Source organism: Vigna radiata, chromosome 11, assembly GCF_000741045.1.
Source record: "Vigna radiata var. radiata cultivar VC1973A chromosome 11, Vradiata_ver6, whole genome shotgun sequence".
NCBI lineage: Eukaryota > Viridiplantae > Streptophyta > Magnoliopsida > Fabales > Fabaceae > Vigna > Vigna radiata.
The window spans coordinates 15349648-15367362 of NC_028361.1; the positions used below are offsets into that span (position 1 = coordinate 15349648).

Sequence of the window (17715 nt, forward strand, 5' to 3'; positions counted from 1 at the left end):
TATGTTGAACTTTGTGTCCAAATCAGAAAATCAGCTCGCGTAATCGTTTACCACTCTGCTGTAAACGATTACCAGAGCTTTTTCTGCATAAGGACCTGATTTCAGTCTTTGTACTCCACATCCAAAGGGCTCCCTCTGTTGAACTTTGTGTCCAAATCACAAAATCAGTTCGCGTAATCCTTTACCACTCTGTTGTAAACGATTACCACATGCTTTTCTGCTGCATTTTTTTCCAGGCCCTGAACTAATTTTTTTTGTTCAAAATACAAAATTATTTCCTATGTCAAACAATCATTGTATCATTCATCCTTCAAATACATTAATACTACATTTCAATGCAAACTTTATTCATTAACAATTCAAACCAAAACCAGATTTGCCATTTACAATAACAAATGAAATTTAGTTAATAAGTAATAATATCTTAATGAAGGCAACTTTCGTTTTTATAACATTCAACATAATACAAACCAAATTACAAAACATATGTTCATGTTACAATATCTCCATATTACAATCTCTTAAGAAAGTTATAGAAATATCACTCATTTTTTTTTCTAAGCAATCCTACGTAAGGAGTCCTAAGCGCTCTACTCTTGTAACGCCTTCGTGACCCCATCTTCACATATGTCTTCATTAGAGGAGGATCGGTGGACATGCCTCCCAGTGCTCGCAATCACTGACCGAAAAGGAGTGTCCACAATCACTGACCAGTGCTCCTTTCTCAAACGTTTGTTTAAACTACAAATGTACTTTGTTGAAACTGAGTGACGAACCGTCAACTGCATACAAAATTCAAAAACCAAAACTTGAAAACCCTAAATGAAAAACAACACACAAAACCCAAACTCAAAATACGAAACGCTAAACACCAAAACCCACCAAGGATGAATGCGCTTACCCTGCTCGAAGAACTGGCCATTTCGCCAAACGAAGACACCAAGAACCAAAAGATGCAATGACAACTACACCCACACCGACAACGAAGGCCAACAGGGCAACGACAAGGACGAACGACAGTCAGATGGCGAAAACGAAGGCAATAACGATATCGGAAGGGCGAAAGCGAAGCAAAGAAACCTATCGGAATGGAGAAATTGAAAGAAAGAGAATTTCAAATTTGATGAAACAGGGAAGATAGAGAATGTTAAATTCAAATCAAAATGGGGAAGGGCAAACTTGGAATCCAAAAATTCAAATCTCTACCTCATTAATGACGTCACATTTTTTGTTTTTTTTTTTTTAAAAATCGTCCAATCGCATGCCGACACGTGGTGTTGTTAAAAGAGTGTAAAAAAGGTAGTGTCAAATATCGGAATCCTTTCTCAAACTTCTCTTCTTCTATATTCACTGCAAAATGTATATGCTACACTTTTCCCATCGAGTAAACATTTTTCACACTCTTAAATTTTTTACATTCATTTGATACTATCTTTACTTAGATTTTATTTTCTTCTTTCTTGAAAAAATACAAAACTTTATGCTTTTATAAATATATCATCCTTGTGTATTGTGTTAAATGAATGTAAAAATATATTATGTTACCATTGTTTCTTTTCCCTTTCAAAATGCATACAAGATAAAAATTCCACTAAACGGTTTTTGTTACCAAGACAAACCTAATTCTGATACCACTCTTGAGGCTGTCAAGGAGGAGATTACATATGGATTACACAAACACCAATAAAATCTGAGTCCAATCTCTGTTCAAAATCTTAAGACAATTAGATCTTTCATTTTTATATAATGCTCTTTTTTTATTTCTATCTTACACTTAGACTCACACTTGATTCCTAACATTACATACCAAATATTTAGATAACATATATTTTACAATATTAATTTTTCAATAAAGAAATTACATACTGAGATTTTAAATACTACTAAAATCTTCTACATGAGAAATAAAAAAAAAATAAAATTAATAGGACTTTATCGTGTTTCCGTATTAATTAAACCTTTACTTAAATAATAAATAATGTACTCTATTTCACTTTTTATCATCTACTTGTAAGAAATTAGTCTGAAATACTCATGTTTGGACATACTCAGTGTAAATCTCTAAATTATCCAGAGTTAAGTGATATTCTTAAAGATATTATTGTTACTAAAACAATTTGAATATGTTGATATGATATAATAATTGAATATATTATGAAAAAGTCAAAGTAATAAAATTTGTTTATCATATATATTGATTTATTTAATGATAAAAAAATCTATAAATATAGCGTATCATTGTAAAAAATACTATTTAATTCTCACATTCACTATTATACTATTATTTTCTAAAAATTTTATTAATTTAAGCATCAAAAGAGTTTTTTATAAATGAATATTTCTTTTTGTTTTTTTTTTTCAAAACTTGAAACTTTCTAATTAGAAGGCAACATACTAGTTACACTAGTCTTTAATGTTGAAACATATAAATTTTTTACTTTTTGCTCAATCTACTAGAACAAAGAAAAAAATATTATAAGTTTTTTTTAGAAATTTGAAATAAATTTTCTTAAAGGATTGATTTTCAATTATTTTTTTTCAAAGGACACACAAACATATACAGTCTCTTAATTTCAAATTTGATTTGTCTTGATGACTTCCGGTTTTCTGTTTACATTCTACACGAATAACTTTTTGAGTTGTCGAATAGAAACTCTAATTCCATATGCATTCGTTCATTACCCAACAACAGATTCAAATTATCATGTGATTTTAGTACCACGAACATTTTTGGTTTTCAATTTATGCCGGTTGTTAAATTGAGAGCAATAATACTTTCTTATCCCTAGGCACTCCTATTAAAGTCCTACACCATAATATTATGAGACATTAAGACTTAAATTTAAAGCAATTTTGATTGAAAATTTATAAAATCAAATTTAATTTTCGTGTTTAAATTTAGATATTAAAAGTATATTTAATTGTAAAACAAATTATACCAGCATTTTGTTTGAATACGACTCTTAGGAATTGTCATACTCTTTGCAGCTAGTGTTATTTCTAAAAAGTTGAATGATTGGTAACAAATAATTGGATACATGTAAGACTGGAGTTTAACATTTTCCATGTCTTTAAGGAAGAAATTAGATATACGAGATCATTGCTAATCTTGATATTGTTAAAAGATTTAAATTTTTATGCTATGATTTTTTAATTTCAAATATTATATTTTATTTCTTCATAAATCGTTTCAAGCTTCATGAGTTTAACTTTTGTTAGTTTTTGGAGATTGCTACTCATCGTGTAACAATTGTTATGAAAAAGAATTTATATTGTGAATTTATGTTATTTATTGTAAAGTAATTAAAAATATTTTTTAAAAAAAAAGGAGAAAAAAATGTTTTATACATACTACAAAAGGATTTATTGACAATCAATGTTTGGCCAAAACTGTAAAAATTCATCGGTAAAAGTTTATTAATAAGACTTGGCAATTAATATCGTTAATGGATAATTACCAATGGATATATCCCTAGGTAATACCAATTGATATATCTGTTAGTAATTATTGAGGGACAATATCTGTCAATAATGACATGATTCAAGTATGGGCTATCAAGTTTGGCTTGTTGAGTTGTCAAGCTCATCCACAACTTAGCTCATCAACTGAGTACACATAGACAATACTCCGCTACTTCACTATCCATTGTATTTGCAAAAAATAATCTATGGCAAAGAACCCCATAAAACATCAACAACAATGGTGGCAATTTTGGCATCAGAAAGAGAAGCTTTTCTAACTCTCACCAGAATCTTCGATTTAAAAGCCCTCTTCTCTCTCTGCCACAACCTTTCCCCAACCTCCAACTGCACGCAAACCTTGCCACTCAACTCTCAAAAGGGCGTCTGTAATATATTAATTTCAAAAAGAGTCACCAAATTAACAACAACACAGGGCTAAACTTATAATTAGTAGCACCAAGCTTAAAATAGGTATTGTCGAGCTTAAAAATGGTAGAGTCGACCTTAAAATAGATAAGGTTAAATGGATGATGATGTGAGCTCGACAAGTCTCCAACACGCACTCTAACACCAACACCAACACCTGCAGTTGCAAATCACATGAATTCAACAACATTATTGTCAACACTCAATTTCGTCCGGGAAAGTAAATAATTAAAATTAAAGAATGAGAGAGTAATAATTAATGTTGGGCAAAGAAAAAAAAAAGAAAAGGAAAGGTTTAATAGGTTCAGAGGTCCCTATATTTGAGGGTTTGTTTCAATTGGGTCCTTCAATTTTGGAAGTGATCAATTAGGTCCCTAATTTTGTCAATTTGATTCAATAAAACCCTTTCCGTTAACTGCAAATAATGTCATGAAGTTTTTTAACATGTGGCATGTTGACGCTTCCAGGTGGGACAGTTTCAAGTGCATAGATGGATTAAAAAATTTTAAATTTATTGGCAAATAAATTAATTAATTGGGGGTAGGTGGTGCTGCAAAAGAGGAGAAATCTATGAAATTAGGGTTCTTATTAAATGTCAGATTTTAATTAATTGGGCTCTAATTAAAATTCCTAACTTGAAATCAGATTTCCTGAGCCTTAATTAAATTCTCTTTTGATAGTCTAAGTCTGAAAAGGGTAATTTACCCTAATCAGATTTTATTAAGACAACCCAGCTTCGGATCACGTAAGAGGAAGCAAAGCCACCAGAAGCTTAAAGTTTCTTTTCTTCTTCTTATTGCAAACCATCCAAAACATTGGGGCGAGCACGCTCTGCGTCTCGAGCAGAGGCACAACCTCGCCGGCGAGAATGACGACACTGTGGGAGGCACGGCTCGGGCATGATCTCGCCTTCGATGACTGTTGGCGATGGACTAGCAGGGGTTTCTTTTTGTCATGAACCTTCTTCTTCCCTTCTTTGTTTCAGGCTCACGCAGAAACCCTAGTTGTAGAGGGTTCTCCTTCAGGCAGAGGAAAATTTTTTCCCTTTTCTCTTTTCTAGTTCTGGACAAAATCGTAAGGAGGGAAAGCTTTCCTTTCCCCGTCTCCTTCGCGTGGTGGTTGGGATTTTTGTGCAGGTAGAGCGGTTTGGTGCGTGTGGCAGCGAAGGCGCGGCGGAGGTTCCTTCTCTCTGTTTTGGGATTGATCTCGTGAACATGGTGAGTTGTTCTACGTTTTGTTTCTGGGTGTTCTCGATCTCGCAGGGGGAGGGTGTTTTTGCTTCGTTTGGGGTCGTGGTGGTTGTTGGTGACGCAGATGGAGCATCTAGGGTGGTTATGGTGGTTGGCCGTGACAGTGGCAATGAGGGGTTTGAGCCAGTTGGGCCTGGAGGGGAAATCTGCGAAATCGGCCATCTCATCCGGCTTGAGGGGCAACCCATTGACGATAAGCTGCTCCGGCCGAAGCTGATTAGCAGAACATTCTGCTTTCATCCACGAACCCAACCAAGAACCCTAATTTCCCAGATTTCCTACCTTCATTTATTAATTTATTTCCCAATAATTTTAAAATTTTTTAATCAACCTATGCACTTGAAATTGTCCCATCTGGAAGCATCACCGTGCCACATGTTAAAAAACTTCACGGCGTTATCTGCAGTTAACGGCAAGGGTCTTATTGAATCAAATTGACAAAATTAGGGACCTAATTGATCACTTCCAAAATTGGAGGACCTAATTGAAACAAACCCCCAAATATAGGGACCTCCGAACTTATTAAACCAAAAGGAAAATAATAAAATAATCTTCCTTAATGCAGGACACATCACTTTAGAATGTTTTTGAAACATTAGCTTAATATGGTAATAATTTGAATCAATATTATGCCAATAATTATAAGCAATAATTAAAAATATATTTATTGCGTCAGTTGCTTTTTAAAGAGAAAATTATACTTTCTGACAACAATTACAATCAATGTCTTGAATATTATCTGATTTATTTATTTTTTTTAAATCAAGACCATTTCTTTCCTTATTTTGTCCATTGCCAATTAATTCTCAATTAAGACAAGATTGTCATAATATTACAATGAATGTATATAAATATTGTGAAAGAAAAGGGGCACTGGACAAAATAGAGAAAAAGACCTACAGATAATAGAGATTGAAAGAGAGAGTATAGAGAAAAATAGGTTCTCACACCTAAGAGTTCTGTCAACAACAACCACTAAGGAAGCACTAAGGAAATTCCACAAGCTAAAAAGGTATGTCACCTCTACAATTTTATTTTTCTCTTTTTATTATACTTTGAAGTTTTCTTCCAAAGTCACTTTTTTTTACGCACAGATAATGTTTTCTTAAAATTATAAATTTTTGAATATAAGTACGCGTCGGCCTATGACCAGTTTCTTTTTTCTTCTTTTTCCACCATTTCTTTTTAATATAAAAAAATAAAAAATATTTAAAACCAAAAAAGGTTAATTTTTGTTAAACTAAACCCCTTTTTTTACCAAAAATACGTGATCCCTGATTCTCCATCATATAGGAGCAAGGTCAATCCTTATCGGGTTCACTTTTCCAAAATATGAAACAATCCATATTTTTTTTAACAAACTCAAAACCCTTTTTCTAGATAAAGAACTACGCGATCCATGATTATCCACTATAAATGGATATACGTAGGCATAAGGTCAATCCTTGTCGGGTTCATAAAACAAAAAAAAATGTTTTTGTTTCATAATAATTTCTTTTATTTTATTTTACTTCTATTTTTGGGGAAAATTAAATATTTTTGAAAACCACGTCAACTTTATACATTTAATTAGAGGTACTTCCTTTGGGCAGGCACGCTAATACCTTCCTTACGTGTAACCGATTCCCGAACTTGAAAATCTCTTTTTCGTAGACCATGCTTTTATTTTAGGGTTTTTCCATAGTTTTTCCATAATAAATTATGGCGGTGACTCCCAAAATATTTTCTTAAACTTGTTTGTTTTTCGGTTCGCCGTACCGTCGCGATCCCGGTTGCAACAGATGGCAACTCCATTGGGGATACTAGAGAATCAGGCCTTGTTAATTAAATGTGCAAAATTTATGTGGTTTTTTTTATTTTATTTTATTCTGCTTTATTTTATTTTATTTTATTTCCCCTTTATTTATATATATGATTGTCTTTATTTATTTTGGTAATTTATTTTTATGCTTTTATTCTCATTATTATTACTGTACATATCATGAGTGAGACCCTATACCCAGGTTTGAGTGTAACATAGAATTAGAGAGGTTGTGTAGCGGTGTCACGTCTGGACTATTTCCAGTTTGGCTATCGTGAAAACCCCAATTTCTCTTTACATGCAATTTCACACCTAGTTGCGTTCAACTGTTGTGGAAAAGCTGTGAAAAGGACCATAGCTCTGGTGGTCTTGATCTTAGGTTTAGGAAGTCTTCCCTGTGAGATTGCATATACATTGCTTAAACCTTAAGACATTGGACCTACTTTAGAGGCATAAAGCATGTCGTCTTTTAATTATTATTTGGCGTATATGTTTTCTTACATCCTATGCATTAGCAACATTTTTCTTTTACCAGTACCAGCGGAAATCACATAGTTGTTTGATATCGTAAAGGTTGGAACTTAACATGGAATCTAAAACTATGCAACAAACTAATTCCGCCATAATAAGAAGGAGACCACACATCAGAGTCCCCAGTATGAATCTAACGGGATTGATAAGATTAGGAAAGCAATTGAAGACTATGAAGAGAGAAGCGTTCACAAGGAAGTATGGAAATCTACTCAGTCTGATGGAGGTGGACGTACCATTACTCGCTATCACTATGTTGTCTCAATATTATGATTCTCCATTGAGGTGTTTTACGTTTCAAGACTTCCAGTTAGCACCGACTATAGAAGAATTCGAGCAGATCTTGGGCTTACCGTTGAAAGGTACAACTTCGTACCAGCACCTAGAGCACCATGCTTCCATTACTATTATTGCTGCTATCATAAAATTGCCCCCGAGAGAGTTAGAAGACAGGTTGGTAGCTAGAAACCATGTGAGAGGACTCACTCTAGAGTATTTGGAGCAATACCTTTATCATTTGGCTGACGGCGAAGAATGGGAAACCTTCATGGACGTGTTGGCCCTTACTTTATACATCATCATGTTGTTTCCTAAGATTGAGGATTTTGTCGATTACGGAGCGATGGATGCCTTTGTGGCAAAGAAGACTAGAGCGGAGAATCCTGTCACCACAATTCTTGCTGATGTTTATTGGACAATGAGTTTCTGCCATGAAAGGAAATGACAAAAGATCATTTGTTGTTTGCCGGCTTTATATCAGTGGTTGACTTCTCGTGTGTTCAAGGGGAAGGTTGACAAGAGCATGGGGGCAGAGGAATGAGCTCATTTCTTCGCAGGTCTAAATGGAGGGAAGATAAAGTGGTGTCCTTCTTGGCTTAGGGGCAGGTGCTTCATCCATTATTGTGGTACTTTCCCCAACATTCCACTCATTGGAACTCGGTACTGTATCAATTACAATCCTACTTTGGTTCAAAGACAGTTTGGGCATCCCATGAGAGGGGCACCGTTGTCCGATTATCTCACGCCACTTTTCATTTATTATGAAGATGGATGTTTTATTGAAAAACTAAGGGAATCAAAAGAGCCTGGGGTAACATTGTGCGATTTGAAGCAAATGAAAGGACAAGAGTGATAAATCAAGAAGTCAGTTATCACAATTGGATCACACAAAGGGTAAAGGACATTAAATTGCCATTCAAATCCATCACAGGTCAGCTGGCATATGAAAGGCAATTTCTAAATCTAGAGTCTTATGAAGTAAAACAATTGAAGACAGAAATAGAAGAAGTGAGAAATCAGAATGCTAAGTTAATAAAAGAACTACGAAATGCTCACAACGATGATATAGATTTGAGATTGGAGAAAGAAGAAATGATGCGGGAATATGAAGAGCTCCTCATGAAACAAAACATCGAAAGAAGCTACACACTCCGAATAAAACAGGATCTCGCAGTCGCTAGCACGGAGCTAGCCATGAGAGCGAAAGAAAAGAAGTAAAAATTGGCACCAACATGAAAAAAGAGGTGAAAGAAGAATTATGCACTTTGTTAAAGGAATTTAGGGACGTGTTCGCTTGGTCGTACGATGATATGCCTGGTTTGGATACAGACATAGTTCAAAATAAGTTATCACTCAAGCCAAAGTGCCTTCCAGTCAAACAGAAGCTAAGAAGAATGAGACCAGAAATATCTCTAAAGATCAAAGATGAAAAACGAAAACAGTTCGATGCAGGATTTCTTACCGTGGGCAAGTTCCCTCAATGGGTGGCAAATGTCCTACCGGTACCAAAGAAGGATGGTAAAGTGCCGATGTGTGTTGACTACCGTGACTTGAACCGCGCAAGTCCAAAAGACAATTTCCCATTGCCACATATTGACACATTAGTAGACAATAAAAGTTAGATTCTCATTATTTTCATTTATGGATGGCTTTTCGGGATATAACCAGATTAAAATGGCTCCAGAAGATATGGAAAAAAACACTTTCATTACTTTATGGGGAACTTTCTGTTACAAGGTGATGCCTTTCGGACTTAAGAATGCTGGGGCAACTTATCAGAGGGCAATGATGGCACTTTTCCATGATATGATGCACAAAGAAATAGAAGTTTATGTGGATGACATGATTGCCAAATCTGAATTGGAAGAAGAACATATTCTTAATCTGAGAAAATTATTTGAAAGATTGAGAAAATTTAAACTCAGACTTAACCCAGCTAAGTGCACATTTGGTGTAAAATCCGGAAAGTTGTTGGGCTTTGTGGTAAGTCAAAAGGGGATAGAAGTGGATCTCGACAAGGTACGAGCGATAATAAAAATGCCCCCCCCCCAGCACGGAAAAGGAGGTGCGAGGCTTTTTGGGTCAGCTAAACTACATCGCTAGGTTCATATCTCAATTAACAGCCACCTGTGAACCCATGTTTAAATTATTGCGTAAAAATCAGCCCGTAGATTGGAATGAGGATTGTCAGGCCGCTTTCGACAAGGTCAAACAGTACCTACAAAACCCTCCTATATTAAGACCACCCGAGCCAGGAAGGCCACTCATTCTTTACTTAACTGTATTAGATGAATCAATGGGCTACATGTTGGGTCAACACGACACTGTCAGAAAGAGAGAACATGCCATATATTACTTAAGCAAGACATTCACAGATTGTGAACAACGATATTCGCCGTTGGAGCGAAACTTGTTGCGCATTGGCATGGACTGCTCATCGCCTAAGACAATACATGCTAAATCATTCTACTCGGTTGATATCCAAGATGGATCCTATTAAATATATTTTCGAAAAACCTGCTCTCACAAGAAGAATTTCCCGGTGGCAAATGCTTTTGTCAGAATATGACATCATATACGTCACTCAAAACTTTGTCAAAGGTAGTGCTCTAGCTGACTATTTAGCCCAACAACCCGTTAAGGATTATCAACCGATGCAACCCAACTTTCCTGATGAGGATATCATGGCTCTATTCAAAAAAGTTGAGGGAGGCCCAATCGAAAAATCATGGACATTATTATTTGATGGGGCTTCCAACGTAATGGGACACGAAATAGGGGCAGTACTTATATCTCCAGAGAATCAATACACACCAATGACAGCTAGGTTGTGTTTAGACTGCACCAACAATATTGTCGAATACGAGGCTTGTGTTTTGGGCATTAGAGCAGCGATTGAATATAAGGTGAAAATTTTGAACGTGTATGGGGACTCAGACTTAGTCATCAACCAACTGAAGGGAGAATGGGAAACCAGGGATGCAAAACTAGTCCCCTATCAAGTTTACATCAGTAGGTTGACCGAGAGTTTTGATTCCATCATGTTTCATCATATACCGCGAGATAACAATCAATCAGCAAATGCTTTGGCTACCTTATCTTCGATGTTCGAAATTAATCAGGATGTGGAAATACCAATGATCAAATTAAGGAGTCACAAAGAATCGGCATACTTTCATTCCATAAATGAAGAGTTAGATGGGAAACCTTGGTATTACGATATTAAGAACTATCTAAAAACACAAGGATACCCAGAGAAGGCATCTGAGACTGATAAGAGGACACTAAGAAGGTTGGCGACCAGATTCATCTTAAGTGGGGATGTTTTGTACAAAAGAAATCATGACATGGTACATCTGAGGTGTGTAGAAGCAAAGGAGGCTGAGGCAATTGTGAAAGAGGTTCATGAAGGTACCTTCGACACACACATGAATGGACACTCGATGGCTAAAAAGATTATGAGAGCAGGTTTCTTTTGGTTAACCATGGAACAAGATTGTTGTGTGCATGTAAGAAAGTGTGAAAAATGCCAAAAGTATGTAGATAATATCAATGCCCCACCCGCAAACCTGAATGTATTGTCAACACCATGGCCATTTTCAATGTGGGGAATAGATGCCATCGAGCCTATAGAACTCAGGGCAACAAATGGGCATCACTTTATACTAGTCGCAATTGACTCCAAATTATGAAGGCCCATATGTGGTAAGAAAAGCATTTGATGGTGGGGCACTTATTCTCACAAAAATGGATGGAGAGGAGTTATCGTTGCCAGTTAATTCTGACGCGGTCAAAAAATTCTATGCATAATGGTTCCATGATAGGGAATGCTTTTAAAGTGGAATTTACAATATTGTATTACGTTTTACTCAATAAATCTTTTTCTCATAAGGTCGTTCTTAACTTTCAAAATGTCTCCCAAACTAATAAGCATCACAGGTAAGTCCACAAGGCGCGAGTTGGTTCTTAAGGGATGTCATGGAACCATTTAAAGCAAAGTAATAAAAATATATGGATCTAACACGATTTTTTTTCCTCATATATTAATGCAATTCAGCATCATACATCATCCTACATGCATTATCATAGCGACTCAAAGAAAAGAAAAGAAAAGCATGGCACGCCATGCATCACCAACATCTAGAAGGGATGCATGTTTTCATTGGAAGGCAGTTCAAACGATACATCGGAAAAAAAAAAAACCCAGTTTTCATCCTGGCACCAACAAAAAAATAAGCTCAGTTTTCATCCTGGCACCAACGAATAAAATAAGCCCAATTTTCATCCTAGCACCAAAGCCCAATTTTCATCCGGGCACCAACGAATAAAATAAGCCCAGTTTTCATCCTGTCATCAAAGCCCAGTTCTCATCCTGACACCAAAGTCCAGTTTTCATCCTGGCACCAACGAATAAAATAAGCCCAGTTTTCATCTTGGCACCAAAGCCCAGTTCTCATCCTAACACCAAAGCCCAATTTTTATCCTGACACCAAAGCCCAGTTTTCATACTGGCACCAAAGCCTAGTTTTCATCCTGGCACCCAAAGCCCAGTTTTCATCCTGGAACCAAGGAATAAAAAAAAGTCCAGTTTTCAACCTGGCACCAAGGAAAAAAGATATTCACGAGGTTCATACACCTTTTTAGCAAGGTTTATATGGTACGACACACACCCTCCACAGGTATCACAACTCTTCAGCAGAATCCACAAGATTGCTACACTCTACCAAGTACGCTTCAAGGTAATCTTTTTCCATCTCTTTGAACCCGAACGAAATTAGTGTTTTTATCTTTATTTAGCTTTACTATGATAACACAAAAAAAACTCCAAAGTTCATGTTATCTAGCAAAATCTAAATAAAGAGGGGCAGCTGTCAACACTCAATTCCGTCCGGGAAAGTAAATAATTAAAATTAAAGAATGAGAGAATAATAATTAATGTTGGGCAAAGAAAAAAAGGAAAAGGAAAATAATAAAATAATCTTCCTTAATGCAGGACACATCACTTTAGAATGTTTTTGAAACATTAGCTTAATATGGTAATAATTTGAATCAATATTATGCCAATAACTATAAGCAATAATTAAAAATATATTTGTTGCGTCAATTGCTTTTTCAAGAGAAAATTATATTTTCTGACAATAATTACAATCAATGTCTTGAATATTATTTGATTTATTTATTTTTTTTAAATCAAGACCATTTTTTTCCTTATTTTGTCCATTGTCAATTAATTCTCAATTAAGACAAGATTGTCATAATATTACAAAGAATGTATATAAATACGCACTTTGTGAAAGAAAAAGGGGACTGGAAAAAATAGAGAAAAAGACCTAGAGATAATAGAGATCGAAAGAGAGAGTATAAAAAAGGTATGTCACCTCTACACTCTTATTTTTCTCTTTTTATTATACTTTGAAGTTTTCTTCCAAAGATATTTTTTTTTGTATGCACAGATAATGTTTTCTTAAAATCATAAATTTTTGAATATACGCGTCGGCCTATGACCAGTTTCTTTTTTCTTCTTTTTCCACCATTTTTTTAATATAAAAAAAATACAAAATATTTAAAACCAAAAAAGGTTAATTTTTGTTAAACTAAATTCCTTTTTTTATCAGAACTATGTGATCTCTGATTCTCCATCATATAGGAGGAAGGTCAATCCTTGTCGGATTCACCTTTCTAAAATCTGAAACAATCCATATTTTTTTAACAAACTCAGAAACCTTTTTTTAGATAAAGAGCTACGCGATCCCTGATTATCCATTATAAATGGATATATGTAGGTATAAGGTCAATCCTTGTCGAGTTCATAAACCAAAAAAAAAATATTTTTGTTTCATAATAATTTCTTTTATTTTATTTTACTTTTATTTTTGGGAAAAGTTAAATATTTTGGAAAACCACGTCAACTTTATACATTTAATTAAAGGTACTACTTTTGGATAGGCACACTAGGATACTAATACCGTTTTTACATGTAACCGATTCCTGAACCTGAAAATTTCTTTTTCGTAAACCATGTTTTTATTTTAAGGTTTTTTCATAGCTTTTCCATAATAAATTATGGTGACGACTCCCAAAATTTTTTATTAAACCCGTTTGTTTTTCGGTTCGCATCCCATCACAGTTTTGATTGCGACAACTATCACCTTCAAAATTTTTGTCGTTCAATTCAATCTCATCCACTAGGGAGGACCTAATGGACCTGATTAATAAGCATAACACATCCACCGAGTACACAGATTCCATTGACAGCAAAGCGAGCACAGTGTCGTGATGGCAAGGTCGGTCTGCTCATGAATCCTATCTGCACACTTTTCATTTAGGGGAATCAATTCTAGCGGGAAAAATAGCTTCATTTTGATAACCAGATCTTGCAACTCACGATTAAACCCTTGGGATATTCAGTCCCAGAACTCAGTCAACAACGATTGTATTGGTGGCTTGTATCATCTCCAACGTTGTGAGCTCGACCAACAGGGGAAGGAAAGGGAGCGACAACAAGACCTAGGTTCCACTGGTGATGAGTTACGCATGGAAAAAGAATGAAGAAAACTCTTCTATGTTTATATATGAAGAAAATGGATTCTTCCTTTCATGTTAAATTGGATATGAGCTATATATATGAGAGGGAAAATTTCTGTTTGTTTATCGATGAATTTATCTAACAGATAAATATATGAATAATAAACATTTTAAATTATGTACAAACTCTTTCGACAAATTTTAAAATTTGTAATTATTAATAAATTTTAATCATAAAAAATCCATCAAATTATATATTATCAATACATTTTAGTGACAGAATAAATTTATTGACATAATTTCCTCTGTATGTAAAATTTCATCTATAATATCAAGGGGTATTAGTTGTTATTAAAATAAGGTTTTTTTCCAATTATATATAGACAGGAGATTGCTTTCACCTTCTCAGCAAATGGATGGAAATGGTTACTTCACATGGTGATTTCTGCTTTCACTCATCTCTTTAAAAGAAAAAGAAATGTTATATGACGCATTATAACTTGCACGTTGGTCTATAAGCCCCACTTGTCAAGTCATATGAGACTATACCACTTCTTTTAAAATTAAAAAAAAAAAAAAGTTTGTAACTTAAAATTTCACGTAACGACTTCCATAAAAGAACAAAAGAACAAAGAAAAAAGTTACATACATAACTTGTGATGTAAGATCAAATTTTAAATATTATATTCCTCTCTCTTAAAACAAAGTGATCATAGATTTTTCAAACTTTAGTTAAGATTTAATTTAAATTTAATAAAATAAATGAACTAATAATTTATATTCATTTTAATTAAATCAAATAATTTTAAATTCTTTTATTCTATTTAAATTGAATTAAATATAAATTGAATTCACTTTATCAATTCATTAATTAAATATAGGTCCAATTTATTAGGTTTAACTTGATTTGATTTTCTCAATAGGGTTAAATATGTTTTTAGTCTCTCAACTATCAAGAGGTTTTGGGTTTCGTCTCTCTTCGAAAGGTTTGCTCATTTTTGTCCCGTTAGTTTAAAAACTCGTATTTTTAATCCTTAAAATTCAACGACATTAAGTTTTGTGTAAGGTGACGAACGACGAGCCAAGTGGAATGCCACCTGTGTGTGTCACGTTTCTCTTTTTATTTTATTTTTTCTCTTTTACTACTCTTCAACAGAGAGCGTCCATCGCCTCTGACACTCCACTACCATCCGCAACCACCACCAAAGTCAAAGGCTAGTTTCCCCTCAACGCCATTAAGTCAAACCAACTAGTCTTCCTCGACCTCCGCTTCAACGAACTCACCGGCCTAATTCTCGTTCAAATTCTAGAAGGATCTCGACGTCATTTTCATTAGCCACAACCACTTCACACAATGCCTCCCCCACAATTTCGGCTCCACGCCGACCCGTTATCTCACTTTCGTATAGTTGTTATACAATGAATCATGGATTTGATTATCTAATTATTTTGTTCTTATAATTATGAATATATTACTATTATTCTCTAGTTGACTCGGTCTAATTCAACTCAATATTTGACTTGATTTGACTTAGTTCAATAGTGCAAAAACAACGTATAATATTACGCGTTCAATGTCTAACCAATGAATAGTCAACGTTAAAAATGATCGGTAGCGTTTTTGTAAATAAATGGAATTATTAGACGTCGTTTAGAATTATTCCAACGAATCTACCTTTTGAAGGTTAGTTTTCGTTTTGAAGAACTTATTTGCTGAACTTGTTTGTTGTTTTTATTGTTGAACTTGTTTGTTGTTGTTTGGTTGAACTTGTTTGTTGTTGTTGTTTGATTGAACTTGTTTGTTGTTTGTTATTGTTGTTTATTGTTGATACTACAACACATGTTCATAGTTCATGCTTTATAAAATATTAAAAACTGAAATTTGTTGTTTTTCAGCTTTTCAAGTCTCGTAGAGTTGTAAAAAATTATCACAATTAATAAAAAAAACAAAAAAAAAAATTGATTAACGTCACCTATTGATAAAATTCAACTTTAATCTAGCATCGAATTTTTTAAATTCAACGTCAATTTAAAATCTCCCGATATGACGTCGGTCTCGAATTCGACGTGAAAGACCGAAAAATATCAACGTTATACGATATTTTTGTACTAGTGGTTTGATATTGTCTTGAGCCAACTTGACTCGAGTTATATCCAAATAGACTTGTGTCAACCTAGATCATTCACTCAACTCAACTTTTAGTTTAGGCGACCTCACCTCAAGCCATAATCAACTTCATCTAATCTTCAAAATAGACCGATTTTATTCTTAGTATTTTTTTTTTTTAGCATTATGGAAATATCTCAATTATTAGTATGAATGCAAAATGAATAACTCGTTATCATAACATTTATATTCGTTATTGAAAGATTAAAATTGATGCCAAAGGTTTTATCAATTATAATAATTAGTTTTAAATTGGAATAATTAGCCTTTATTAGCTAATTCTTGTATATTTACTTTCCCTTTATTTAATTTAATTATTAGTGTTAAATATCAATTATTATAATTGATATTATAATAATTGATATTAAATTGGTAGAGTTTATTCCCTTTTAACTCTTCCCAATTAGACTATTAATTTGTATATTTATACTATTGCAATCCAATGATCAAATAAGAAATTCATCCAAAATACTTTTCTATAGGTTTGAGGCAATTAACGGAAACATCTTATGCCCTCAGGTTTATTAGCGAAAGGAGCACCACCGCGATCCAACTTAAGACGAATGAACTTGAATCAACAATGGCTTCTTATTTGACTAATCTTATTACCAATTCTAGGGGTGTGTTTGGCACACTGAATTACTAGAGAAAACTTTCAGGTAGGTCTTAGTCTTACGATTAAATTCAAGAGTAAGTTGATTCACCCCTTTTGTAAAGGGGGACCGTAGCATAACATAAGCTTACCAATTTTCTAAGGCAATTTGATTATGTTTTTCTTCTTTTGCGAAATGATTTTGATATATGATTATATATTCATGTTGTCTGCACCACTCAGTCTATGACCATGTAAATAGTAAAATGTCATGTTCTTGTAATGAATACACACTTGGTTTCATTCCAAATACAAATGAAACAAATTTCTTACTTTTTCCATAGGTGACCCAACCTATCAAAGCAAAATGGATAGGGACAGAGAAAAGCAACGAATGGAATGGAGGAAAAAGAAATCAACACAGGTACCTAGGGAAAAGTTATGTGGGGATCTTATAAGTAAATTTATTTTGAAACAAAGTTTTAAATCATGACTTTGATGCAATTCATTTGTCTAAGTTTTACGTGTGAATTATAATTTATATTATTTTTATTACGTTAAAATTAAACAATAAAAGATTTATTTAATAATCTATATTATCGTACATTTTCATAAGTATATGCTACGTTAACTTTAATGTATATAAATAAAGTATTAAATAATTTTGTTAATATTTTATTGT

The 17715-nt window shown here is 33.9% G+C and overlaps 1 pseudogene; it reads left to right on the forward strand.

Annotated features, from left to right (window-relative positions):
• The first annotated feature begins 9747 nt into the window (after window positions 1–9747).
• LOC111240605 lies at window positions 9748–11441 on the forward strand (annotated as a pseudogene).
• Window positions 11442–17715: the final 6274 nt, after the last annotated feature.